Source organism: Acromyrmex echinatior, chromosome 2, assembly GCF_024713525.1.
Source record: "Acromyrmex echinatior isolate Ae372 chromosome 2, ASM2471352v2, whole genome shotgun sequence".
Lineage (NCBI taxonomy): Eukaryota > Metazoa > Arthropoda > Insecta > Hymenoptera > Formicidae > Acromyrmex > Acromyrmex echinatior.
The window spans coordinates 9,870,956-9,898,183 of NC_141853.1; the positions used below are offsets into that span (position 1 = coordinate 9,870,956).

At 33.5% G+C, this 27,228-nt stretch overlaps 1 protein-coding gene across 1 annotated transcript in view; it reads right to left on the minus strand.

Moving 5' to 3' along the window:
* LOC105148024 (uncharacterized) overlaps positions 1 to 27,228 on the minus strand; it is a 40,370-nt gene that overhangs the window by 11,089 nt on the left and 2,053 nt on the right. The window lies entirely within an intron of this gene.

The window sequence follows — 27,228 nt, forward strand, 5'->3', positions numbered from 1 at the left end:
ATCGAGGCGACGACGCCTCGGCTTGGAAGGTTATGCGGAGGATTGGTCAAAAGGGGACAGTAAAAAAAAAAAAGGAAGGGGAAGAAAAGCGCTTGTCGAAGCCGGTAAGAATTTACGGCGCGTGCCAATGCATCATATAATCCTGCCGAGTAAATGAAATATTTAAGGTCAGGCACGCGTCGCCGGGCCGCATTTTTTCAATATGCTTGAGGAGGGCTTGAGGATGTATCTATCATAAAAGGCGCATACTTTCGCATCACGAATGCCGCTCGAATGCGAAACGGCTCGGTTTGCTAGGTAGAATTTTTTTAGAGAGAGAAAGAGAGAGGCACACGTGTGATTTTGCACGCAACATAGTAAAATGAGCGAAATATTTTGGTGAAACTCTCCAGCAGAAGTATTTTTTTCAATACTATATCGGTTAACGATTTTTCGAAAATTCTTCGTTTTGGGAAAATCAATAATAGGAAAATAATAGGATTTCAGCATAATGAGATAAAATGAAATTAATTAAACGTTAGCATCTTATTTATTTGTATTATAGATAATATCTTTTTTTTTCTATTTAATTATACAATTGGAAATTTTGTGTTAAATTTAACCGCTCAAACGATCCACTCAAATTTTTGTATTAATTTAACATAAGATGAATATGCTGAAAAATAACACGAACATTATGTAAAACAATTGACACAAAACAGGTAATACTGACATAAATAATTTGTATGCAAAGTGTGGAAACATATGTTTTCAATGAAATTAATATTTATGATGTATTAAATTATTAATATATTTTATTCATTTATCTTAGAATTTAGATTTTAAAACATATTTTTTTTATGTTATTTATTCACTTATTTATAAATTATGTCATTTTGACATGAAGAAATATTGAATTTCGAACACAAAATATTTAAATAATATAATGACTTTATGTTAAATTACATTCGAATATGTCAAAAATTGAACGCCGAATTTTAACAAAAACTTAAGTAAATCGTTCCTAACACAAATATAAGATGCTATTGTATAATTTTTCTTATAATTACTGACACTAAATGCAGTAGCCTCGAATACACAATGTTTGGCATGTTACGTAGTCCATTGAATCGCCGATATACGCGATTCAGCAATGTGTCAGCATACCAAATAAGTATTCTGTTTTCCATATTCATGCCTCGAATGACAGAACTCCGCTAATAATAACGTGTAACAAATACAACTGGCGTATTTTCAATAAAGTTGAGCAAATTAAGAGAGCAAATTAAGTTAGAAAAGAACTGAGAAAAAAACGTAAACAAATCAGGATAAATAGTATTTTAATCAATTTTTATGAAATTGATTAAAATGACACACTAAAAAAAATCCCAGCAAACACAACGTTACATACCACTGTTGTAATTTTCCACTCAACAATGTAACTGTAATATAATACACGTGTATATTACAGTTATATTGTTGAGTGGAAAATTACAAGTAACTTTCTGTTTGCTGAGATCAACAGCATTAAATTGAAAAGCAGTCTTGTTAATTTAATAACGGTATTAATGAAACCAGCAAATGTTTGAAATAAGAACATGACAAATTTATTTCGTCATTGTGTGCGAATAAACAAAATTATTTTCAATTGAAATAATACTGTCAATATAAACATCTTTCTTTTGTATATGAAAATCGAATTGTAGAATGTTTCGACAAAAATTTCGCAATTCTTAGGGGGCTTTGTGCGCAGGCTTAAGATTTATCTACTGAAATATATAAAGAAGATACATCGTTGTTGGTAAATGAAATAAAGATTGTTTTTATCTCCGCTTGTATCTTATCCCGATATGATCCTTCGCGATTCGTCGGCTTTCAGCTGACGCCTCCTGCGTAAAATCGACGTTTCATCGAAAACAAGGCGTGCGGCAATACAAAATACATCAACAGTTCTAACGGGGTTACGCGCCGCATTGTTTTGCAGCGTGCATAAAACGTGCCCGCGGTGATACGACACGGTCGAAGGATACAAATGGCCATAAAGGCGCTGTCGCAGCGACTATTTTCCCTCTGTCTTTCTTCCTCTCGATTAAGAGCCTGGAGATTTTCTTATCGAAACACACCATCGCCTACCGCGGTTGAGGTGCTACGCCTTTGTGAGAGACGCCAATGGTCGCATACCATGGACGCCAAGGTGAGCTAGCTCGCTCTCTCTCACCCTGTATTTTCCTCTCTTCTTCTTCTTCCTCTTTGCCGTGAGCTTCGAATCGCGATCTCTCTCTTTCTCTCCCCACACACCCTACCATTATTATTTCCGACCGCGTTGCTCTTATCGAGATCCGACTGATCTGCTTCTCGTTTCGTCTCAGAAGTCTTTCTCGGCGGGACGCCGATATGATCGGCCGGCGGATGACATTTCTTTTAAAAAGAAAACATTTCATTACAACATTTTGTTAAGCAGCCTAATGAACACCTGGAATAATGAGAGAACTCTCGATACAGTGGCTTTCCCACGAGAAGAGAATTCAATGATGTTTGCGTGGCGAGATATACTTTTAATGAACTATAATATTTAATCGCTATATGTATAAATTAATTTTTTTATTAATTTAAGTGGATTATTTTTGGATCACCATTGTTGAATTAATTTATTCGAAATACAAATTTGCGAAGAATATCGCAAGATTTGAAATGCTTGGCGATATTTAAAAGTTTGAGATACCATTGTGGCTTACAGATTTTCTCAGCGATTTAAACGCGCTTTACTTATGTGTAAATATTTAATGTGCTAGTTTCGTGACCCATAGCCGTTTACAGGCAACAGTATGACGTGATGATGTCGACCGTCGTGAAGATAATGGCCTTTTGCGAAAGGGAGCCCGCGAAACGTCAAGTGGAAAAGATCGCGGAATCTCGGTCGCGCACGTTTCTTCAATCTTTTTTTTTTAATTTACTATGAAGCTAGACGGCAAAATGTCGCGAATTTGATATGCAAAACATTAATTTAACGTTAAGGATCTCACTATCACGGATCCTGATCGGATTGATGATTGTTAGAAGCGAGAAAACACATTAATAAAAATTTTTGCAAAAATATATTAAAATAGAAATAATTTTTAATAAAACAATATTTGCATTTGATAAAGTATACTTGTAAAATATATTTCGACTTATAAAATATATTTTATGTATATATTTTATGTATACCTCTTTTATTTCGGAATAAAAAAACATATTTATCTTAATTCGACAGCTGTTTCGTTTTCTGATTAAGCGTAATTAAATTGCAAATATATGATTATTTACATATGTATATGATTTTTTGATTACCGAAAGAGGAATTTTCGGTATATTTTATAAATCTATTCTATTGATTGCAAATATAGTTTTATTAAAAGTATTCATATTTTAATACAATTTGCAAAAATATTTTTAATGTATTTTTCTCGTTTCTGACATCAGAATCCAAGATTGCAGTAAGTAAGCAAAAATATTAATGCAAGTAATTTTGAACCTACGTTGTAATTTCACGAATTAATGAGACGTGAATTTTAGTTCATATTTAACAGAGACACGTAACGCAAAACACGTATATAAACGAGTTAGGTTTTTACGACCATCTTGGGATTTCAAGGCTAAAACGAATAGGAAGATAAGCAAAGAGATGTGTTAAAAGAACTAAATTTGTGTCATAACTATTCGTGTTAAACAATAAACCGGTTACTTCGAGCGAGTTTCAAAGTAGGTGCGTGGTGCGTGCAGTGGGTGTAGCTGAGTTTATTTTCAAATTAAAATTATCTATATGGATTATGCTGACAATGAGTCACTTAAAGTGTCCCATATTTCATGGAATCGTTTCTTCTCCAGTGATAAACGCTGCGCTTTTGAATGAGTTGCGATGCAATATTTTCCGCAAATGAATAATCAATTCGTGCAGCCGGCATTATAATTACAACATTACGTCTTCGAGAAATGTCCGTGGAGTTGTGGAGACGGATATAATTTTACGTCGACATGAATCATACGAGCTACGATTTCTCGAGATCGCGAAATGTAAATCTTTGCCGATGCGAAATGATGCAGATTTAATACATATTCATATCGTTCAAAACCAGACAAAGAATGTAGGACAGACTTTTTTTGATAATGGACTTTATTTTCGAAAAAGGAATTACTTGAAACATAAAAAAAAAATGCTCTTTTTTTCTCTTGCAACACATTAGAGAAAACTTTGTTAGAGAAAAACATTGTAGTAGTAAGTACTACTGACAATTAGAAGTTTTTATGTAGAATTAATGCACATAAGTACACAGAAAGAACGATTTTGCTAAATTCTAAAGTATGTAAAAATTGAGCAACATACAGGAAAATAATTTTGTTGTCAAGATAATTACGTAGGAATTTCAAACATGATGAACAATACTGCAAGCAGTTTTAATATTCTAACAACCAGTTGAAGCGTCCTACATAATTATTTTGATGATCCAACAAAATTATTTTCAGATGTATGTAGCTAAATTTTTAAACATCTCAAAACTGTCTTTTATAGAAATTTCATGCATTTTTAAAAGCAATTAGATAATTATGTTAACTCTGTAATTGAGAAGTAATATTACTTGGGATCCATCTAGATAACACTTTGCCTGCAGTTATTGCGCATAAAAGATGCGCAAAATCTGAATTAATTTACGGAAAAAAAGTAGGACAATAAATGGACTACGTATTTTAATTAATAATAATCTGTTAATATTAGACAATAACTGGACATGTATCTCCACAAATTGCACTTATTTTTATCATAAAAGCTGCTTCAGTTTCTAGATAAAACTTTATCAAGTTCTCGTCTATTTTCTACACAGTATTGTTACAACTAATGTAACTACAATAAAATTAGATATTAACTAAATAGATGTCTAAGAAAACTACATATATATTTCTATCAGAGTAATTGAATAAATAGTTGCAACAACTACAAAACAGTTCATTCGACTGTATATAATTCTTCATGTAAAACTTCTATAATTGTCGCTTTTATAGTAACTAACACTATCTTATTCTCTGAGTGTAGATGTGATTGTCACAGCCGTGGTAATTAAAGAGAATAGACTGCACTCCGTTATTTAAGAAAATTCTACAGAAATTTCCCGCATAATCGATCGAGGCATGCGATTTTTATCTGAAGAGAAAGAAAAGTTCAACAGTGCCCTTAAAGGAAAAGATGGTCAGCGCGAATATTCTTGTTAGCCTTGCACAACATTCCATGAATTATGAGAAGAAACTTGAGCAACACGCTCCGAAGCAGCATGCGTAGGCAATTCCGTCTACACTTTGATCTGATATTTAGGTACGGACCTGCCGCATTGCATGGAATCGCATCACGGCCGGTTCGCCATTCTTCAAGGTCACGTCGCAACGGCCGAGGTCGCCGATGCGGCGCAGAAAAAGGTGGTGAGCCATAAATATCGGTTTGTACGTGACGATGATCGGCTTCACCTCATCCTACCGATGATCCAAAGATGGATATAAGTGTAGAGAGAGAAACGGGGATCAATTGATGTGACACCAGTTGTATTCTTGACCCGAACAAAAGGAGGAGATACAGAATGGACGCGAATAGTAAAACACAAAGCATTCAGAAACAAGGAATTTTACATGTAAATCCTTTTACAACAGATTTTGGTGAATTGTAAATTTGCGTTTAATATTTCTGGAAAGATTTGTAAACTCACGTATCTCCCTCCCAAATCTTTCTCTTATATCTCATCTCTTTCCATCGAACTTTTTTATAAGTAACTCAATGATAAGAAGAAATCGATAAAAAAGTTCTCATTTAAATAATTTATATTATTGTACATTGTATTTTTATATGAAACAATCCTAAATGATTACTCTCTTGATCCTTTCTCGGTGGATATCTTTTAAATAAAATCATGTAGATTAATGCCTTTGATTCAATGAGAGCATCCTCAAAGATCGTTTGAGTAGCATATGATAGTGCAGGAATGTTGATGATAAGTAATATCGTCAATTCATCGCCGATCATAACTCATCATCGTCTGCAAGCTGAACTTGATCTCTTGGCTTATTTGATTTATTCTTCATGGTAGACCTAATGATGGTGTCGCTTTGACAGCGGTAAACATCAAAACAAGTGTCCGGTTTTCATAGTCGATTCTTATATTTAAAACCGTCTTAAATACGTCGTAAGATGTTATAATCACAGAGCCGTATTAACATCTTAAGACATTACTTAAGATAATCTTAAAATAAAAATGGACTATGAATACTTGCAGCCGTAGAGTCGATGTATTTTGCATCAAAATCTCATTCGCGCGGTTTTGCGTGCAATGTGTAATAAGTTTATGCATTTTTATCACGTATGTAAGAAAGAAGATAAGTACTAAGATTTTTTCTCACGCAACTCGACTTGATCTGCGATTCTAAAGTATATTTTATATCGCTGCGTTGATAGAAATGTGACACGTCTTAAAATTACTAACTTTTCTCAGTAGAGTATTTTTACAATTCTGAATTGAAACAACGTTTTAATTTTTAATTTAAATTTTAATAATGAATATTCAATTGCTAAAATTTGACTTATTTTCTATGTTATACTTTAAATTATATGCATTCTTTAGAACTACAGGATAACGAAAAAGTTGGCATAATAAAGTTTTGTGTATTTACTAAACCATTACCTAGGTAGCTAAGTTACATTATTTTGACGTCAACATGACATCTTTTATCTTAACAAATAACGTCAGTTTGCTACTTGGGTAATAACGTTATTTGTTTAAAAAAAAAAACAAACTCTGGAATATTAGTTACATTTTAATAAGTATAAGAAAAACTCTGTATCAAAAGATTTTCGTCGATTGATGAACTGAAGACTGTTCTATTGATTACCTGAGAGAATTTATTCAAAGAAAAATATACGATCATCGATGCAATGCGTTCTCAAAGCGCCTTATAACTTGTATCAAAGCTAAAAATAATTATTTCGATCAATTATTATTTCTGGTATTAGTAAAACATAATTATTAATAAAATATAACTAATAATCTAGAATTTGTGTTTTGTAAATATACGTCGCTAACGATTTGATAAACACAAAATTTTGTAATCAAATTTTTTTGTCAACCTGCATGTCATGAATTTTTCAAAAGTCAAATCTATTCATATAAATTTCACCACTCACTAGAAATGTGATACTTTTCCATATAGACATGAGTTATAAATACTTCGTTTTTCCACAAAAATTTTTAAGTCGATTTCCTTTATGTTCAATTATCTAAAAATATATAATTTTTTTACTTGTGTCACTTTTTTTATCAACATACCGATATATAATTAACAGTTTTACTTAAAATAAAACTATGTAATTCTATATACATATCGTGACATGTATTTGTCATGTATTTGTCGCTTCAAATCGATTTTATTGAATGTGCCGCAATTTCGCAGTCGGTCTGAAAACAACTTGATTTATCATTAATGATAACGGTTATGCCGATCGATAATCAAACGGTTCTATGGGGAACGCCTTAAAATCGATTCCATCGTGATTTCGCTCATAGGTTAAATAAAGATAATGAGTTGGTTATGGAACGTATAATCAATGCTATGCACGATTGTCTATTATAGACCGCAGATTGTCTATATATACATTCTATAGATTCAGAATTTATTGATAAACATTAACTGATACTTATTTAATTTGAATAGCATTTGTTTTATCATGACGTTAACGATGCTCGCAATCAGATCCACCTTGCATAAGCTATTAATATCACAACTCTTCAGAATCTTATTCTCATTAGCCTTGAAAATATTAATAGTATGAATAAACCATTTCTCTTAAAACAAATAATTAAACCATGTTATATATAAAGATCTTTTTTATAGATCTATTATTTGAGATTTATAAATCTTTTTTTGCATGTTTGTAAAAATATGTGAAAAACATAGAAAATATGGAAGAAGATACAACACATACAAAGATATGTATAATTAAGATTTTCCTAAAATAATTGTCTTTTAATCCTTATTAAAATATACGCAAAAATCTTTGAAACGTAAAATCTCCAATAAAAAAAAAATCATCGCTAAAGGATTAAAACGTAAATATACGGCGGTGATACGACGAGAATTATGAACTCGATTATGGTCCAACATTCAACATTGTAAACGTAGCTCGCTAAGCTCATTCTCTCTCTCACCGTTACTAGAGACGCGGTGCATTCGATAATGCACCGGTTCGCTTGCTACTATCCACATAGTACGGGCAGCGTACTCGGATTCCTAAGGATAGCGGGGGAAAGGAGCTATGCAAGGTATCGGAGATCGGAGGAAGGGAGGCCTCCCTGAGGCGGCTCCGTGGCGGAAGAGAAGAGAGACGGGGATCGCGGTGAGGCACGTCGGGGAAGGGGAATGACAACAGCCGTGATTATGCAGAAATGCGAGGCGTGGCGTGGCGTTCGTAAAAGAATAAAAAAAACCGAGACGCCGTAACTCTTAAGTCCGTATATTCGTGTCGCGGCCGCGAGATGAAACGCGCATTCAGGAACGTAGGATGGATGAGGAGTCGAATATTCTCTCGCCTCTGCAGAGAGAACATCCATCTGTCCGTTCGTCTCGGAGACGACACGATGACATCGATGTTCGAGGGGGAAATAACGTTTGGGTGAAACTCACGTTTTCTCACCCACTTTCCAGAATTCGCGATGAGAGGGACGTCGCGCGGTCTGGCGGAATCGTTTGTTCCGCTTCGCGGCCGAATCGGGAATGTCGCGAGTTCGTTGCGCCGCGAATTTGCTTATTTTATCAATCGCATCGATAACTGCTCGTTTCTTCACGATTGTTTTATGTCATTCATAGATTGTATATACAGCCTTAATAAGTGTGAAGTTATCTTTAATTATTATGATTTCTTAAAATAAAAAAATAAAATCCAATGGAAAATATTAAAATTATTATAAAAATAAATATTATTTCACAATAAAACTTTTTGAGATTAATTTTTATTAGATATAGAGCATATTTACGTCAGTACGTGAAAGTGTTTTATATTTTTAGTCAAGGCTGTATTTTAATTCTTATTTGTGTGCGGATACTTTTATATCTCATTTTTATGTTGCAATATTAATAGCTAATCAAAATATATTAATAGCTAATCAATCTATATTAATAACTTGTTTAATAGTAGATTTAGGTATAAAGGACAGGAAAAGAAGATTTGGAGAGAGGTTGAGATTTTAGAATATTGACAACGAGATTTATCGAAGAATTATAAGATATATAAGCGAAACAGAAAAAAAACATCGAAATAGAAATAGTTGTGCTCACGAGAAATTTCGCAAAGTATCCAATTCTAATTTTAATTCAATTTTGTAAACATAGGTTATGTAAACAGACAACACTCAAAAAAATAAATTAGGAACTTAAAATAAGTTAATAAAATTTAAATTAAGCTGACACAGAATATTTCCTTCGTGTATAAAATACAAAAAATATAGTTAATTAATCCGCGTATCAAAATTCCTAAAAAAATTCAATTTTCAATTGAACTCTCATAGATTCTCTATTATATAATATATTAGGTGTTGGAATTAATTCGTAGCGTTTTACAAGTGATGGGAAGTACTTTCATTAATGTATTTTTTAATGCTCATGTGAAATAAATAACATTCTTTCATTAAAAAACGCTACGAATTAATTCCAACACCTAATAATTAATCCAAATTTTAATGAGTTTGATATTTTTTATCGAATTTATCGAATTAAATTTTGATGTATATATATATATATATATATATATATATATATATATATATATATTATAAGATGGAAATAGTTTTTGTAAAATTGTTTTCAACTTCTCCAAAAAGCATGAAATAAACAGATATTGTCTATTTACTTATATTAATAATTCGTTATTTTTACCTAGTGACGTGTTGATCATGATAATAAGAGACACAGTGTCTTGCTACGGTATTTCCCTATCTCGCGCTCTCGAGAGCTTATTGTCGCATATCGTAGTCACATGTCATCGCAGCCACCATCAGGCTTATAACGCGCGCGATAACACGCCATTATCATCGTTATTTACACCGTACGCACGTAGCGGCGAAGTGTACATGCAAACAATCCACGTTCTTTCGTCGGCGCTCCGCTGCTGCCGTTAACGATTGGAACGCCACATTGGAATCCCGGTGGCATTGATAATAAAATATCAACCGACGACACCTGAGTTATGTCTTCGTGACGAGCGACCGTGTTATCTCTAGCCGTAATCATTTAGCACGGAGATAGCTAGTATTAATAACCCTGCGAAATCCGAAGTTCTTCCAGGAACATCAAGACGCTTCTCCTATTTATTATTCATTACTCTCACGGATTTATCGCTACGTCGATTTCATCGCAAATCCAAACTAATTGGCAAAATAATTCTCTAGTGAAAAATTTTTCAGAATTTGTCGTATAATTTTTCACGAAATTTGATTAAGTTGCTGAATTTTGCAGAAGTATCGAGAAAGTCTATATCTTTCCTAGAATTTTTTATATATGTGAAATCTGAAATATTCCTAAGATAGCTCATTTTCTATAATTTCTGAAAAAAATATCTTAAATATTTTCGAATTTTATAAAATCTCATCAAAAATTATAGAATGAGAAATCTTAAAATATTTCAGAATTATATATGAAAAATTCTAAGAAAAGATGTGAACTTTATCAATTTTTCTGAAAAATTTTTCTGTTTCAATACGTATAAAAATTCAGAGAAAAATTTTCACCGGGAAGTTCTCGCCGATTTTTCCTCTGTATATATATTCAAGGCTTCTATCCCCATTTACAACTCTATAATGACATGGTAATCTCTGATATCACATGCGCGCGACGGAGATAACCGTTAAGCATTATACCTCCCATTTTTCGCTAAATACGGAACTCGTGTTGCCACGTGCACTTAGAAAATCAAATTACGTACATGAGAAAGCGCGCGCATGCGGAGATGCGTGACTCGTAAATCACGCTTCGAGATGTAAAGAAGAAGAAACGCCGCTGGAAAAGTAGGAGACTTTCATAAATGAAGAGCGATCCCTCGACCCACGTCGGTCTCTCGTCAATCCGGAATAGAGCACAAGGTAGAGCAACGTGGGATTGCTTTTCATTATGTAATTTCGTTTCGGCCGTGTGCTTGAGGAACACTGTACTGAACATACTGATCTCGAAGGCAGATAAAAAGACTACTCCTTACGTTCTTTCACGTGCCATAATTCGTTTCAATCGAGGAATAAATGAGATTGGTTGAATGAACGCCAGCTTATTGGGAGATACGTTTATATGTCTTCCTACGGAAAGATATAGCACGCGCGAGCCCCTGTCTCGGTTTCCGATGTATCAGAGTGAAAGAAAGATAATTGTTTTGTAATTTGCATAAATGCGCTAAATATCCGGTAACACAAAACCTGCCAAACCGTAACACGTTTATTAATGACATACAGTTGTTCAAACGACGAGAGAGGGATCAATCAATCGGAAGAAATAAGATAAGCGGAGTAATTTGGAGGTCAATAGAAATTTTCAAATTGTACAATATAAAAGATTATGATCGAGAATGTGTATTCAATCAATTTAATTAATTAAATGTACATGTCCATTCTATTTATTTGTATTTAATCGAATATACACTATATACCTCCATCTTTGTATAATTTGAAATTTTTTTTATTTCGTTAACTTATCCAAATTACTTTGCTTTATTCTATAATTAATTTGTTGCAGAACAAGTTAGAAAATATCGAAGAAAATCATCTTCAAAGTGTGCTATCCATTTGGTGATATAAGTGTCAATATAAGTGTCGTTCCATTTTTATTACTCTCTAAATAGCGACAAAGATAGAGAATGATGGTCGTGTCGACTTGTTTCATTAAATGGAAAGCATCTAATAATGCTCTGTAATTTGATAATACCATATTGAATTTAATGAAAATTTTATTAAGAAATATTAATTAGAAAAAAAGAATATCATATGGAATTGGAAGCAAAATTTACAAATTATGGAACAGTTATTAATCTAGTTGAGCGAGATACTAATCATTATTATCAATTTGATATGTTATACATTATCATATAATTATCAGAGAGAGAGAGAGAGAGAGAGAGAGAGAGAGAGAGAGAGAAGAATAATAATAATAATGTATATTGTTCCACTTGAAACATTTATTTAATTTCGAGAAATTTGAACAAAACATTGGAAACTTGATTTTCAGCATTTACATTCCATAAATATTTATATTTGTGAAGTGTAAATATTCAGAGTGTTTTAAGCATTTAGAATAAAATAAAAACTTTAGACAATCGTTGGATAAAACAATGGGAACATCACTTCAGATCTGAATAATAACTGTTTAAATTAGAATCCATGATTCTTTTAAAAAACGGACTGGAATCTATAATTAGATTCCAGAAAATGTGTTATGTAGAAAATACGTGTCATCTGCAACTCAACGTAGAGAGTTACATAATGTGATACATAATATGTACTTTAATGAAACATAAATAACATGTGAACAATCGCTCCCGTGTTGAATTTCGAACGATGATTTCTTGTTAAGAATCGAAGAACAAACAGGCTTCATAATTGAAAGATGCACCTTTGTGTACAATTTTAGATTTCACCGATGAGTAAATGCGGGTATGTTAAGAAGAACTTTACTATTATTATGTAAGAGATGCGCGCATGTCAAGTGACAGTAGGTTGTCAGCTGCCAGTTTTATCTTTTGCTGCATCGTCTGCAATTTAGCCTTCGCGTATTGCCCTACTTTAGATAGGAGCTCAGATACATACCATTTGTCGTAATTTTCCACATATTTTTATTTTACTTTTTCAAATTTTAGATAATAGAAATTTAATCATGTAAGTAACACGCAATGCCGTTCTTCATACATCTTTCATTAATACAGCTAGAATCATTATGAATATTTTATATTTAGCTGATAAAATCTTTTAATTAGCCAAATAACTCTTGATATTAATTGGATGCGCATGATATTATTATTTGAATAATTTAAAGTAACGGATTACGTGACGTACAAATAAATTTTACTATTTTATTTTTACCTTTATCAGCATTAAAACGGAGGAAAAAATTTATTGAAAAAAAGAAAGAAGAGGAAAGAAGACAAAAACGGCATAAGACGTAAATGATTGTCGTGGTAAATGAAAAGTTGGACAAAGTACCGCTCCACGAAACTGATCCATGCAGAACTGAGGTAAATCGAGCAACATTCTCACTACGGTAATTCTGCTCTGGAAAAAAATGCGTTGGTAGTTGCGAAAATCACGGGACACCCGGTGTAACGCGGATCGTACGTGTTCACCGAACTCCGTTCTGCAAAGTCGAGTCGTGAAACCCGTTCGCCGATATCTCGCTCATACGCGGGCAGATAAAGCGGTGCTCCTATATGCGGTTCTGCATTCTGCGCCCGGATTCCGCGAGTTCGCTCCGCTTTACCTTCCTCTCCGCTTTCTTCTCCGCCTCGTGGTTCAATGGAACCGCACGTACAATGCAATTTTGCCTGTACGGTGCCATTGCCGTAACGATGCAGTTACCCTTTCCTCTCTACGCCCACATCTCGTCAATAGTTCTACTATACAGCAGAATGGATGATGTGGTCGAGGTCTGGCACACGTGTTCGAGATAACGATCTTGAGAAAGATTAGACTAATCTCTTTGAGGAAATGAATCTCAAAGCTGAGGCAGTCAATGAAAATCTCTGTATCAACTCGAATTAACTCGGATTTCTTCCCGAAAAGCGAAATTCCGATTTTCGAATCGCAAATACCAGACAACACGCATGTTTAAAAGATGTCGCGAAGATGTCTTTAAGATGTCTTTTAAACATACGAGTCAAAAAAATAGTTTTTTGTTAATGCAACTTTATGACGTTTTTTAAATATGCATGTCTGGCATAACGATGCATAAAATTGACAGTTTACTAAAAATCTATTGTGTAGATTCTATCCTGATGCAAACCTAATTTTAATAATGCATTAAAATTTCGTAGAAAATATTGAATATTTGAGAAAAAAATAAATTATTGATACATACGTTTCAATTCTACTATATTTTACTTAAGTATTTAACATAAGTAGAAGAATGGAGGGGATAGTAGAATATCATTTTGGTTTACTGAAATAACTCAGTGTAGATATTCATATGATATAATAACTACTTTCAATACAAGTTATTAATTACAGGCCGATATTCACAGTTCTTATTTCAAGCCCGTTTTAAGAAATGTCTTAAGATACTAGTGCAACCCTCTGATTGGTTTGTAATATCTTAAGACTATGTTTAAATATAAGAATCAACTAATACCGGCCGTAAATGGAGTGATATCAATTACGCTATAGATAGAAGTTCTTCCGATATGCAGAACAAAAGTAATTTACAAAAAACTGAAGAAGGAGAAAAAGATTACGATTATAGAAGTATAGAATATCATCAACTAGGATACAGTATAATTTTACACGTCGAATATACACACAAAAAGATTCATTTTGTTATCAAATTTAATTCAATTATGTCATTTGAAAGCCACATTTGAGATCTCCAAGTTAGACTGAATTTACAAATTAATATACCAAAATACTCTCGAACTTACGTAAAAAGTACACACACCTGTAAAACTGTCTACTATCTGCAAAATTGGAATGCAGCTTTTAAGACAACGTCGTAAAAACTAATGTATGTACGCAGTAAATACTAATGGCCATATTACAACGTCCAAGCAAACTGTGAAGAAACAATTTTGACGGTTGTCTCCAGACTGCAGCGAAAACTACATAGGATATCGTGGTATTCCACAACTCACCTATTCCATAACAGTTCCTTTATATTTTATTCATCCTCAGTGTATTTTAATGTATGTTGAAAATCTGTAGGAATAGCTCAGAATGTTAAGAATCGTTGCCACAAACTCGCGCAAACTTATGGGCAAATTTGTGAAATTGTGTGAATTCCGATGGTGTGTGGTAAATCTCTCTTCTCAAGAATCTAATCCCAAAAGCGTGTCTATAGGTCGGAGTATTCCATTTTATCTCGGACAGGAAGACGTTATTATTATTACCGCTCTAATCGAAACTTTGCCGCTCCAGTTGAGACGCTTAAATGGGCGCGCTTCTGCGTCTAATGGAAAGCGAAAATCTCATCGGACGAGTGGGCCCGGCCTAATGCACGGTTCTTTTTTTTTCTTCTTTTTGTACGTCCCACAATGCTCTCGTTTGTGAATGAAGATTGGACAATGCGTGCGTCCTCGTGCACGTATTTGTGTGAGTGTGATCTGATTACGAGCACATCGTGATTCATGGAACTGCGTCACTTCGCGTTGCTGCCACGTATTAAACAGAATAAATACTGTCGTTACAAAAAGGGGTGACCTTCCGAAACACATATACGTTCATGAAAAAACGTTAAAGCGACTTGCACAATAAAATCTCTGTAGAAGCTTTCCATTTAGTGATAAAAGTCGGCAAACATCATTCTATCTTTCTTGGCATTCAGAGAGTAACGAAGGTAGAACACTTGTGTCAATTTGTGTCATCAAATGAAAAACACTCTGTGAAAATAGATTCGTTCGCTAAATATTGAAACGTTTAAAACTGTTATTTCCGTTAACTTGTGGGAGAAAATTACAATGGTAACGTTTCTGTTTGAATAATTAAAAATATTGAAAGTAGACAAAGAATTTACAATGGCATTAATCGGAATTCTAATTGAAAACGGATATATAAATCAGAATTTTTTTATTGAATCTATTTATAGAATGAAAGCTGAGGTAACTAGAATTCTGATTTCGATATGATTAAAATCTGTGTAGTTTACTTTGCATTTTCAACTCGAAATTTTTCTCAGTGTATAAAACGGAAAAATAATAAAATATATAACATTTTATAAAAACATTCGCACGTTACAATTTAAATAATTTAAATAATTAATATTAGAAGATATAGAATAGAAAATAATAAAATATATTAAATTACAAAATTTATATACTAAACGTTTCTATCACATTTCAGCTCATCGTAAAGAATTTTAATATTAATCGACGGTGCAACGCGATCTTATTTTTCTTATCAAATGATTCATGTGAGATTTCTCATTCTAATTAATATTCCGCGCCGTCAAGAAAAAGCTTGGAGGTAACAATTAGCCCCCACATATAACTCAACTTCGTGCTCCTTCGATCGCAATCTTTCGAACGCAATCCGTGCATTTATCACACCGATATGCGCGGTGTAGGTATGACGAGCGTAATTTGCGAGTGAACTATTAATCCATTTTCCTGACGCATCAAGATTTCTTGCGCGGGCCGAGAGCTACTGTCGAGCGAATGGAAGGTGTGGGAAACTCGCAGACCAATTCTCATACGAGTTGCTCCAGATTCGAATGCGATTCGCGTTGTCTTATTACCGCGGCCGACGAATTTCGCGGATGTATCCTTTTGTCACCGATAATTTCTTTCGCACGCTTTCTCTTCCACCGATTTGATCTTCCTTCGATCGGGAGAAATATTTAACTCCCTTCAGAGATTAAATCTGCAGATCGTTTACGTGAAACGATTTTTAAATGAGAGACATTGTTACAGTTTACAATATTCATCAATCATATCAATTTGTTATTTCGCAACCCACTTATATAGTAATTTTACAGATAACTTTTTAGCATGATATAATTAAAATTTTTCATAGAGATTGTGTGAAGACTGAATTTATATTCACAACATTTAACTGTCGCGTTTCAATTGACAATACAAAGTTGGGACATAAGAGACATTTTTTAATCCTGAAACACAATTGGCGTAATAATGATTAAACTGTAAAAAATTAATCAGTTATAATTAATTATTCTCCTCACATTTAACTGTGATTGGCCAATATCTTACGACTTAAAGCTTACTAAACCTGTGTTTCTTAAAGCTCGATATTCATAGTCGATTCCTATTTCAAGACTGTCTTAAGATGTTAATGTGACTTTATGGTCGCTAGTCATATTCTGTTCTTATTCAGTCAAGACTGTGTTAAGTAATGTCTTAACATGCCAAAAAAAAAATATAACATTTTAAGACTGTACTTAAGACAGTTATAAGAATTACGACTATAAATATTAGCTAAAGAAATATTTGCGAGAACCGTCAAAAAGATGTCTTGAAGACATTTTAATGATGTCTTATGTCCCGACTTTAGACCTTATATTATCTAGGATCGTTCTCGTCACTTGACACGCAATGCTGCGTGAAAAGTACAATTTCAAAACGGTGATTCAACGTTCTTCTATCTCGAGAATCGATGTGCAATCTCGCGACATATAAGGCGTCGGCTTCTTCAGCGTTAAGGTCGCAACTAATTGCTGCGATTAAAATGATGTCTTTTTTCATAATCTGTATAATCACCTACCCACATCACCTACTGCCGTAACACCTGTTATATCGCTGACGCGCAATTTTAATGCGTTTATTGCACCTTCACGACACCTCGGCACGGATGACTCTACGTCATTACTCGTAGCGATGTACTTTAAATCAATCTTCATGGATACAAGCATGTGGTAAAAAATTTGTTTAGGAATCGTGTAAAAGATCGCGGGAAATTTTAATGATGAGACTAAAAGTTGTGCATATTGTCGTAGATCGAACCTTGTTCACAGAAATGTTTTCTTTTTTCAAATTATTATCAAAATATTATCACGTTATAAATAGAAACACTACGAAGAAATATGCGAATCTCAAAGTGCAACTAACGTGACTGGAAATGAAATTGTTTGAAAGTTTTGAGAGGTTTTTTCTCAGAAAAGATCTGTTCTTGAAGAAAACTCGAATCGAGATTTTTATTTGCAACATATTGAGATTTATCTTTAACACGTACTATAAAAAAGAATTTTGATACGTACTTGATAAGTAAAATTAAAATAACAAACTAGATTTATAATTTTTGTTAGAAATTTGAAATAGAATAAAAATGAATTTGGATGCAAATTAGATGTGACAAATATTATTCGAAACAAATAATATTTCTGCATTCTTGCATCTTTTTTCCGCGTACTGTCTCGTTTTTTCCCTTCGATCGTTCACTCTACACCGAACTAAATCTTAATAAATACCTGTTTGAATATATTATAGTTTTAAGTAAATATTTACTAAATGTAAACATACATTTATTTGAAACAACCATTAACTTTAATATTATCATTTTTTATTAAATAAACATTTACTATAAGTATATGTTTACTCAATGCTATTCAAAGAAATATGAATTAAGATCTAGGAAACTTTTTTTCAGTGCAATTTTACATTAATTCCGCGCAACTCTCCCTGGAAAGATCCGGCCTCTTATTATTATCGTATTAGATGTCACAAAACATCCGACAGGATCGATACGCTTCTCCATACGACAGTAAACAGAGGATAGCCATTACATGTAAACCTAATGACAGTCAGGCAGCAGCCAATAACGTACATTCGTACTGTTGCGCAGTGCCCACATGTACCGGGTGTCTTTGCTCTCGTATGGCATATCGCGGATACGTCTGTATCTCTTCCGTGACGATGTCTCGCAATGCAGACGACTACGTTGACGTCACGATGCCGATGTAAGCGAGCGTTGCGTCGGAGCGTCGTCCGCATCACGCGCGATCCGATTCTCGCAACGTCGCGCCGCGCCGGCATGCGACTTCGTGAAAGTAATTTATTACCGCGAGAGAGAACCGACCGGTTAAGCGCCGCGTACCGCGTGTTTCAGCACGCAAACACGCGTGTGCGTGCGAAGATTACCGGGTGCCTTGCGTTCGAGAGGAGTAAAGGCCGCGTCACGCGTATCTAACAGCAGGGATCGAAAGGATATGACGGAAGCATGTAAGATGAAAGTCCGAAGGTAACAAGCCGAGAGTCGATCCTCTATTACGACGGTCGTTACATCAAACATACTTGTTTTCCTTTTAAACGCGATATGCCTATCGTGCAATTCCATCTAGGAATATTCCATGTATAAAGGTAAAGTATTACTATCTTAGTTCACGAGACTATTCTAATTTAAATAACTCAGCTTTGATTCCAGTTTATGCGTTTGTGTTTATTGGAATCCGTGTCTTAATATTAGAGCTAACGATGATTAATTTCTGTTATTTAAGTAAACTATATTATATATCAGAATTATTCGTCGATAGTTCCAGTGTGGTGTATTAATTATTTTTTGATAATTAAAATTTGAAAGTAATTCTCTTTAATATATATACATTTTTTAATATATTCCTTAAAGGGATAAAAAAGGAAAGTAATTTATCAATTTTAATTATTTATATGTATATGCAATAAAAGTCATGAATAATCTTAAAAAATAAACTGGAGTAATTTTTTATAAAAACTTACAAACCTGCTTTGATTCGAATGTTAAAATAACTAGCGAATTTGTTACTTTTATGGAAAAAAATAAATTCAGCAAACCTTATATGCTCCAGTTCAAGAAACGCTTTCGGTGTTTGCATGTCATTTCCATCAATATAAATGAACTTCCTTGGCAAAAATAAAAATCGACATGTAAGTTGTGTGAATGTAAGGGGAGAGTAACAGAAACATAAACGAAGTTTCTAGGAGGCAAGAATTGAAATGAAACGTAAAGGAAACGTAAACGTAAAGTGTTTACACTTTTTGCCTCCTAGAAGCTTTGTTTACGCTTCTGTTACTCTCCCCTTACATTCAACTTGTGCTCCAATTTTTACTTTCGCCAGGATTTAATCTCAGTTCAACTTTCATGTTTTTCTATTTCTAAAAATTAAAAAGGAATAAAGGATTGAGCTGATATTAAAGTTAATCTCAGTTCAACTATAACTTAATGAAATGAACGAGTATCAGTCTAGAGCTTTGTCTTTCGCTATGGTGATCGATAATTTTAAGGGATAGCATTAATTTGTGTATGTGTACTCTCTAAGGTCCGATTACGACACCAACGTTACTTTGATTTTAAACGAGGCTTAAAACTCTTTCTGTCTCTGTCTCTTTTTGGCTTTAAAACGAGACAGATAGAGTTTTAAGTCTCGCTTAAAATCAGATAAAATCGATCAAAGTGATCGATGCAACTGGGCCTAAAACTTTTAGAGTGAATTATCACTCTGAAGAGTAAATAAATCTCACTCTTGAAGATTGAAACTCTTTTTCAAGACTGGCTCAATTTTCAATCTTTAGAGTGAGATTCCACTCGAAAGAATTTAGAGAGTAAATAAAGCCGGTATTCATAGTCCGTTTTTATTTTAACAACTTAACGTCTTAAGCAACGTCTTAAGATGCTAATACGGCTTTGTGATTGGCTTATGACATTTTAAAATTACTTAAGACCGTCTTAAGACCACTTAAGATCTTAAATATAAGAACCGACTATGAATATCTAAATATCCTGGCGAGGCGAGTGTGACACGGTCTTAAAACGCGATGTGACACGCACACGCATATATACGCACACGCGTACGCGTATTACCGTACGGTGCGACATACCTGCGGTGTTGGTATCAAACACAACGACCCGACTCCCTAGCCGGGGACCCGAAGCCGTCGCACTTTCTAAAGACCTTCGCCAGTTTCGCTGGGCTCGTCTATTACAGGCCGCGAGTACCTACCTCTAAAGAGTACTCGCGCGTGTACAATGCCATCCATTAATGGGCGCCCCTGAGATCGGCCTTTCTTTCGACCTATAGCCGGGCGGGTGTCGGATGATCCATGTTTTCGCTCGAGAAAACCGGTATGAATCGACCGCGGTCGATCGACTTGTCTCCACTTTTTAAACCAAACCGCCCGGAGGTAGGCCGACAGTATCCCTCAGCGCCTGGCGACGAAACGGAGTCCGATCACGGATCAGAAATTGTGCCACTTTAGTCGTCAAGAATATAAAATTCGGTGCGATCACTCGTTTCTCTCCCGACGCTGCAATCTTTTATTCAATAATCAGTTCATTTTAATAAATCGTTAACCCTTCAGTGCTATACTAAGAAAATAACGTACTTGGGTATGGCTTATTTAATTCAGTTCAATTGCTTATAATTTTCATAAAAATGAACATAAAAGTAAACAATTTTTTCCCAATTGATAGATTGTCGGATATTAAAGAATATACCAAGTAAATGAGAAACATAGAAAGAAAGATTTTACTGAAGTATTCAAAAATTTAGCAAGACACGGATCTGAAAATAATATTGTTGAATCATCAAAATAATTAGGTAGAAATTTCAAGCATAATGAGCAATGCTGCAAAAAGTTTTGACAATTTAGCAATCAGTTCGAGTATTCTACGCAATTATTGTTATGACCCAATAAAATTATTTTCAGATCTACATCTATAATTAAATTTTTAGATACTTCAGCAATATCCTTTCCGTGCACCTATAACATTTTAAACAATCACACAGCTGATCTTCTCCTATTAATGAGAAACTTATAAGCAATGGAAAAAGTATCGGAAAAGAAAGCCGAATGTGTCACTCAGAGTGGTTAATTATTTGCAATGAGTACTCCTCGCAAATTTCTCGCCTTCTGGCGTTTTCATGGCAGTGTTCTCCGTGGCAGCGGGAAAACCGCGTCGTCAGAAGGGGACATGGTATGCTGCAGTGACATAACTTCAATCGTTTCGACATTTCGCATAATCGTCGCGTAGGAAATCATCCTCGCTGTCCGATGCTCTCGCAAGGAACTCTCGCAAGCGGCTAAACGCAATGCGGCCTTCACGTAAGTGTGAACATCGCGTAGCGTCGACATCCAGAAAAATATTTGGCATGACAATTATAATTTTGTTGATATGCAAATTATCAAAATTTTGTTACGTTTTAAAAAATTTGACTAGAATAACAACATTTTAATGAGAACAACACAATTTATAAATTAAAATATATAAATTAAAACAAAGTTTCAGTAATTCACATTAACAAAGTTATGATTGTTTATACAAATATTTGTTTCAGTCAAGAGGATCGGAAATATCTCGGGTCCCTTATTTGCTACAATGATGCTTCTCCACACATCAACCTACACATAATGACATTTACAACTTGCACCGTGGTGTGAATTACTTACTCGGACTTGCACGCGAACATGTCGCGTCGCAGCCGGAAAAAAACAATTTTATCAAGGATTTTACTGAAATATCTAAAAATTTAGCTGGATACTGAAGATACTGAAGATCTGAAAATAATTTTTTTTTTTTTATCATTTGGATGCTTCAGCGAAACTGTTCTTTCCGTACGCGACTTAGGGAAGATCGGGGTCAGTTGAATATAGGGGTAAGTAAAATAATCGAGGCTACATTAAAAATAAAACACGCGAGACATGCGTAAACATGACTGAGTACGCAGCAGCGATTCAGACTATTGCTAAATCTGCTGTAACATCTTGTTGCGAATACATCTATGATAGAAGTTATGCCACAATTTTAAAAAATACGTAAAAATCGTAAGTAACCTAAGTAAATATTTTTATTCTTAAAGTTTTTGTTTTACAATCATATATGATTGTCTGAAATATTTGATTTCTACTTAGATAGTAAGTGTAGTTCTTATTTAATAAAGTCCAACAGATTTTTTTTGTTTATATTATCGTATATTGTTAATGTTTTTAAAAAATGAACGGATGGGGATAGTAGATTAATCACAGCATGGAACTGTATAATTAGTGAGGACTCTTATAGTACTTACTCAAAATTTTATTCCTTTAAAGAGATTTTCCTCAGTGTAAATGTTAAAAGTTTAGTTCTCTCAATCTCGAAAACTAGGCTGATTCGACGTGTTTTTGAAAATGAACAAATTTTGCAAAAAGAAGTATTGTTTTGTCCTGCGAAGTGAATGTTTGTGTTTTTAAAATATATTTTTATAAAAGTTTTATTAATATGTATCCAAAGATGTAGTTTAAAATACATTAATCTTTATTTTAATAATCTTAGTCGAATTACCCCGATTCCGGGGCTAGTTGAATCAGATGGAATGCATTAAAAAAATGCATTTTTTTCATATTAGTTATTAGTTTCCTCTTATTATTGAAATATTATTAGGTCAAATGTAGTAACTGGTGTAGAATTCATTTTTTCGATAAGTCTCTTAATTTCGTCTGTAAAAATTCGAAACTGAAAAATGAGTCTATTAGCCCCGGTCTCCTCTATCTCGCTCTCATGGCATTCGCAAATTCACCGAGATGATTTCGCGCTGTTATTATATGTTGAGATTGCACGATCGCGCGGGAAACAGCACAAGCATCAAATTAAAGGGAAAGTAGGAAAAGGGTCCTGGCTAACACGTATGACCCAAAAATCTTTGTATCAAATGTTAGAGAGCGCAGATCGGTAGAAGAGTAATTTATAATCGAGAAATATTGATATATCAATATAGTATAAATGTAATGTGTATGTATAAATTCTACACGGAGAGAATTTTTTCTTAAAATTTACCCTGAAAATATGACAGTTGTGGAACAAGATTGTATTTCGAAGAATTTTAATGTAAATCTCTCCCGTTCATTAATAAAACTACAATAAAGTATAAAATAAGTTTAATCAATTTTACTGAAGCGTATGATAAAAATCTTGAAAATATTATACTGTACCACAACTACCATATTTGTGGAGTAAATTTTAAGAAAAAATTCTCTCCATGTATAAAGAAATTATAATATATAAATTAAATACTGACTAAATTAAATAAAAGAAAATAAAAAGAAAGTAGACGAAAATATTTTTCTATTTTCAAATTCTCTTTGTGAATTACTTACGCCCACTTTGATTTCACTTATTGTTAGGACCGTATATATTTTGTGTTAGAAAATGTTTTGTAAGTTATTGTTAGAATTGTTTTTAAATCTCCGAAGATAAAAATCGCAGAAATAATTGATTCGGAATAGAGAGAGCATGTGATTTCTAACAGCGCGATAAGTACGTAAGCTTTAAGATCGCTAATATGATTTAAACGATAAGCTACAACGCGAGAGGATTAGAGCATACCGTATACCTCTTATCCGATAAAAGAACCGCGCATTTCACTACTCGAGTGGACGAATCCGTCACGTATCGATGGAATTACCGATCGATCTGCGTATTATTCTTTACAATTGCCTATACCAGCGTTTCCCAACCTGATTTCGCACCAAAAGTCTTTACAGACTTAAATGTAAAATTGCAGAGCTCCTTTTATTGAAGGCACAGAACCTGTATTGTACCTTTTTAAATCAACAGAGAGATCAGAATTGTGTATGATAAATGCCTCAGATTCGTAGACCACGAGATTCGTTAGAACTTCCAATGATTAACAATATACAACAATGATAAACAGTACATTTAAATAGTAGAGACATATATTTCTATTATTTAATATATTAATAGGATATTTATTTTATACACGAAGAGAATTTTCTTTTAAAATTTACCCTAAAAACATGATAGGTGTGGTACAATACAATATTTTACAGATTTTTACCATACACTAGGTGTAAAATTAATCAAACTTATTTTATACTTTAGTGTAGGTTTATTAATGAATGAGAGAGATTTACATTAAAATTCTTCGAAGTACAAATATTGTCCCACGACTATCATATTTCCAGGGTAAACTCTAAGAAAAAATTCTCTCCGTGCATATTTAATAGTAGATATACAATAATTGTATATTCTAAGGAGATTCCTCACTATGAACTTATAATCATCGCTTTCCATCGAATATCGAGCATTCGTGTCGTCGAGGATGAACGAGAACAGGTAGAAGAGGTAGATATACCTGTCGCTTCCGCGTTTCTCCTTAGATACGTAAATCTTGTCGCGATTCGTGAACACTCGTGACGTTGATACGTCGCTCGTACGCAGGAATTCGCCGGGAAACCAACGTCCTACACGCACACGCACGCATACGTACCGGTGTTGCTATTACAATGGCAACTCTGCCGTTGTTACAATGGCAGAGGTATTTCCTCTAAGAATTATGCATTCTTTACTCCCTTCTGTTTCGCGAAGTCATCGTACCGTAAGCTCCGGGAATTCGGCCTCACGGAGAATATAACGCGTTCCTAAAGGGAAATTAATCGACGGTTTTAAATACGCGGGAGAGCCGTTTCCCTATTCCTAAATTTACCGTGCGAACGACAACGCTTTTTTCATGCAAAACTATGACGTTTACGTGGACAATGAAACGTAATGAAACGTATTCATAAATGAAAGTGAGATCGCGAAGATACGTACCGCGGATTTATATTCGCGTGTGTAACATCGGAATTTCGTACCAGCGTCAAATATCGTAACAGATTATATCGGTATATTCTCGCTACGGCACTCGGCGTGTTAAATTACTTTCACCGACCGATTCGTACGTGCGTGGCAGCGACCACGCAAAAATCTCGACAACAAAAATGCGGCCGATTGTCACGAACCTAAAGTTGCGGGAATGTCATTCTAAACAAGACGTAGCGAATCTTCGGAGATCGATGTGCATCGATCTTCTATTTTAACAATTCGGAACAACGTACTTCAGATAGCGTTTATGACTGATAAAACTTTTTAGTAAATTTTTTACATTCCTGATATTAGATATTTGTTATTAAATGTTGTTTGAATTATTACATATATCTGTCATAAGAAAAATTGTTTCGTATCTTTTATTGATTTTTATCTTCCATAAAAAAGTTATTTATCATAATTCGCAATATTTATATTATTAGATGTATTCGAAGAATAAACTCTTTCCCTTTTTCCTTTCTTCATAAAGTTACTAAGTCCAAGAATTTTAGTCTTACAACAATGTAATCTTAAAGAAATTAATTAAATATGAATGAGAGTTATTCATATAACAATTGTATATACATATTTACTATATTACTCAAATTACAGTAGAACATAATATATTTTACAATATATTATCACAAAAAGAATGAATGTAAAATTTTATTAGACACTGAAAATAATTTTGTTGAACTGTTAAAATAATTGCGTTGGAAACTCAAACTGCTTGTTGGAATATTTAAATTTTTTGCAGCATTGCTCATCGTTTTTTTAGTTTCCAACATTATTTTAATGCTGGAAACTAAAAAATATTATTTCAACTTTGTTTCCAACAATATTATTTTCAAATCTGAATAAAAAATTTTAAATCTTGCAGCGAAATTATCTTTTCTGTATAAAATTATACAGAATTTTACTAATATACAAATATATAAAATGCTAGAATGTTGCTCCAGAATTACTGTAAGCAATTCTGATATAATCCCTAATTTTTAAAGAACATTTTTTATTAAGAGATCTTTTTAGTAAAACAAGTATTTTCCATTGCGACAATCTGCCACATCAAAGATCTTAATTTCTGTTTAGAAAATTAGATTAAAGCGACCCGTCGCTCAGACCGTTTGATAAAATTTGCGCGAAAACTTGCATCGCGCGACTTGTTACACTTAATCATATGGAAAGTGTCAAAGCATGTAAAATCACTTTCAATTCCTTTCTCAGAACAAATTTTTCATGTTCGCACAACTTTAAGCGTTAATCGAACGTAACACGCAAATCGAATGTTCTAACTAGCATCAGAACGTTTATTCAATCATCATTTGAATGTTTCATTGAATCAAATAAATCATAAGTTAATAAGAGAATTCATTGGACGAAGAAAAAAGAAACGTATATACAGAGAATCAATGGAGATACTTTTAAAAATAGCGTCAATTAATGCTCGAACTGGAATACTCGTCGAAGTGTGAAGTGGCATCCCCTTCCGTTTCTATTTCTCTGAACGACGTTGATTTATTGTATTGCGATCAACTACGATGCAATCTATCTTTTCTAATCGAAAGAACAAGATTTCATTTTTTTCGAGAACAATATTTTCAAGTGTTATCTTTGAATGAAAACAAGATGGGTTTTCCCGGATATTCCTAAATGCAGAAAACATTGATAGGTTCTCAATATTTAAACGGATGTATTCGAAGAATATATTTACATATTTTTTATTTTTTTCCTTCTTTCAAAATCATTATTGAGTCAAAGAATTTAATCTTACAGAAATTAATGCTTAAGGAAATTAATTGGCAATTTAAATTTGAATAAGTTATTTACGTAATAATTATATATGTATATATTATATACATAAAATAATATATAAATATATAAAATAATTGTATATATTAGGTGTTGGAATTAATTCGTAGCGTTTTACAAGTGATGGGAAGTACTTTCATTAATGTATTTT